This window comes from Fukomys damarensis, unplaced genomic scaffold (genome assembly GCF_012274545.1).
Source record: "Fukomys damarensis isolate Sample0158 unplaced genomic scaffold, DMR_v1.0_HiC HiC_scaffold_31, whole genome shotgun sequence".
Taxonomy (NCBI): Eukaryota; Metazoa; Chordata; class Mammalia; order Rodentia; family Bathyergidae; genus Fukomys; species Fukomys damarensis.
This window is the reverse complement of record NW_022900943.1, coordinates 5,200,224-5,203,259: the sequence shown is the minus strand read 5'-3', so window position 1 is coordinate 5,203,259 and position 3,036 is coordinate 5,200,224. Positions and strand designations below refer to the sequence as shown.

Here is a 3,036-nt window from a genome sequence, read left to right as displayed (position 1 = left end):
AAAAAAAAAAAAAAAAAAAAAAAAAAAAAAAAAAACCTCCAAAAAATTTTGGATAACAATATCCCAAAGTTTCAGAACTACAAAATGCCATTAATTATCTTTAACACTGCTGTGTCTGAAAGAATACAATCAACAATTTACAGGTAAATTTTCAAATGCACACACACACAAAAAGATTTCCCCCCAGCGGCCAAGAGAATATGGATAGAATATTATTTGGGAATATATGAAATTTAAAGCATTATTATGGACCAAAGTTAATGTAGAAAACAGATATAGATGTATCTTTACTCATATTTATAAAGTTATTTGTCACCTGATTATATTCTACTCTGAAAACTGGCTTATCATGAGTTTACCTAAAACATCAGGTTCTAGCTGCCTATAATTAGCCAATGAGGGAATTCAAGTTTTAAACTATCACATAGATAGTCAATTTATTATCAAGAGTAGGAAACATTGTAAATATGTTATAAATAAAGACCCATGTTTCCATTGTAATACAGCCTCTTCTTCCTCTTCTAAGGGATAAAAATCTCCATTTACGGAGTTATAAACTGATATTAGATGAGAAATTGCCTGGCAAGAAAGCAGCATCTTCAAAACGGTAACTATAAAGGGAAGCGGGAAGGGTGAAGAGGAAAGGAAATTTCAGTTTCACTTCTAATCTTAGAAACTCGAAAATGAAAAGTGTTCCTGGGTTATCATCAATACCAACTATCTCCTATCTGTAACACTGAAGTCTGTGAACTAGTTAACAAGGGGAGAAAAACTTCAGATATACTGTACTAGAAACATGTGGGGAAGTTTTATTGCTACACATTGCCCTGGAATCTCTCTCTTCAGGCCAAAAAAAGAAGGAGCACTTTGATCTAAAATACAATGGTCAGGCTGGTAGTGCTGGCCTGCGATCCCAGCTATTTAGAAGGCTGAGGCAGAATGGTAAGTTTGAGGCACACCTGACCAACTCAACAAGAGCTAGTCACAAAATAAATAAATAAATAAAAAGGGATACAGCTCAGTGGTAGAGTGATTGCCTAGCATGCAAGTTCAATCTCCATCGTGGAGGACGGACACATAGACACACATGCGCACACATACACATGCACGCACACACACACACTAAAAGGTTTAAAACCAGAAGTGTGGTTGAGATCACACTTGAGCATTTTAAACAGAACTGAATGAAAAGTAAACAGTGAACTGAAAGGTACTTACTTTTCCCTAACTTGCCACTTTGTGAAAGGGACAATAGACAGGTGCAGAGAGAAGACACCCATCTGGCTATGAGGAGAGGAAGGCTGATCACCCTGTGAGGAACAGTCAGACAAGAGGTCTCCATGGGACACTGCCCTCCCCACTGAAGGCAAACTCCACTAACTTTAATAAGAGGCATTTACCTACTGATGCTTCCACTAGATGCTAAGCTTTCTTTTCTAGAACATTTGAAAAGTTGAATGTCAGTCCTAGTATTTTTCAGAGTGATAAAATGTCTACATTTAAAAATAATAATAAAATTTTTAAAACCTAAGGTACAATCTCCTGGCAATAAAGTTTTCCCTCTGCTTTCCCCATTATGCCTGGTAGAACTGATGCTAATATGCTTAAAAAGTCTGTGTTGACTCTTAGTTGTAATTCCAGGAAAAAAAAAAACAACTCCAGAGACATTTCTAGATTTCTGTTTCTTCAGTATCCCATGACATTATTTTATTCATATGCTTTTCCACAGGTTGTGAATCATTTCATGGATTCAATCACTGATTTAAACTGGGCAGTGGGCAAATAAGAAAAATTTCATGATTCGCTGAACATTTCCTGTCTTAGGACCTACCTGTTAGGCTGATGGCTATGTGAATCATTTTAAGGGCTTAAATTTCTTCTATTACACAAAGCATCTCATAAGTAGGTAATGTGACATAAATTTCATTATCCTTTATCCTTATTATAACTTTTAAAGTACATTTAGTTTAACAGAAACCTCAACAGTTTGAGGAAATTGAATGTAATTCTATTGTTTCACAACCAAAGTGAATTCTGGAGTTCGACTGTGATGGAGCTACACCAAGATTTTACTAATATTTTTCGTGAGGTAAATGTCTTAAACATACTCCAACAAAAGAGTCCTAAACTGTTTACAAACATATTCGCCAAATAAACATGGGAAAGTTTTAAACACACACACAACCTTAATTTAATCTGGCTCTCTAGCGGTATGGATAAAAAAAAAAAAATGACTGAGGTCACTGACCTACCCTTGACCCCAAAGTCGTCAAGTACAGCAATGGGACTAGAGTTTGGCTTTTCTTCCCCCAGCAACAAAGCTCACTTGGTTCTTTCTTTCCACTTGATGTTTTGTTCCCTCATCTCTTCTTCAAAAACCGAAGAGATAGCACACCTAAGGCAAAAGAAGAAGCTCTCTGAATTTTATCTTTAAAATAAATTTGAAGAGTTGGAAGAACTTGAGATCCTGCGCCAGATTTGGAATCTAGGAATTTCAATCGAGGAATGACACATACTAAGAAGTATGTCATCAAATGCAAGTGCTATTATGTTATTATTTTTACAGGGTAGGTAATTTTTTTAGCTTGCACATGCTAGCAGAGTAGGCAGAGAACCCATTTGATAGATCTTTTTTTAACTTGCACTTAATTATTCTTATTCGCCTTCATTTTGGATGGTAACTTTACCCCACGATTTATGTACCTGCCCACAGTGACCTTGATTTTTTTTTCATGTTGTAGTTTTATGGACTGCTTCACTGCAATATTTTCTGGAAATAATAATCGGTCAGGTCCTCGGAGCCCTGGAGACACGGACATCCGCCACTGACTCACAGGAGATCTTAAAACCTGGCCCAAATGAAGCTGAAGAAAGACCGCAAGGTAAACGCTCTCGGGCTGAAGCCCCACAGCCCGTCACCAAGGCAACCGTCCCCAAGGCATCAGCGGGAGCCAGGCTGACAGGGCCCAGGGAGCTCACCTCGGCCGCCCGGGGACCGAGGCTGCGGCCCGGGCTGCGAAAGGGCCTCGGGCGCGG

At 38.3% G+C, this 3,036-nt stretch overlaps 1 protein-coding gene and 1 long non-coding RNA gene across 10 annotated transcripts in view; one reads left to right on the top strand and one right to left on the bottom strand.

The window, feature by feature from the left end:
* Zdhhc21 (zinc finger DHHC-type palmitoyltransferase 21) overlaps positions 1 to 3,036 on the bottom strand; it is a 57,918-nt gene that overhangs the window by 54,194 nt on the left and 688 nt on the right. For 3 of the 9 annotated variants that reach the window (XM_010630960.3, XM_019208468.2, XM_033757742.1), the window contains exons 1-2: positions 2,704 to 2,787; positions 2,253 to 2,395 (exon numbers count right to left, since the gene is read on the bottom strand). The exons of 1 other annotated variant lie outside the window; for it this stretch is intronic. The gene's annotated coding sequence lies outside the window, so the exon portion shown is untranslated. Of the gene's footprint in view, positions 1 to 1,218; positions 1,311 to 2,248; positions 2,396 to 2,703; positions 2,788 to 2,979; positions 2,997 to 3,036 lie in introns of those variants that run through there. 5 more of the 9 variants (XM_010630962.3, XM_033757739.1, XM_033757740.1 and 2 more) reach the window with 5 other exon arrangements.
* LOC117283860 overlaps positions 2,409 to 3,036 on the top strand; it is a 28,411-nt gene continuing 27,783 nt past the window's right edge. Inside the window, exons 1-2 of the long non-coding RNA XR_004514892.1 lie at positions 2,409 to 2,522; positions 2,742 to 2,882. This is a non-coding gene — a long non-coding RNA (uncharacterized LOC117283860). The remainder of the gene's footprint in view (positions 2,523 to 2,741; positions 2,883 to 3,036) is intronic.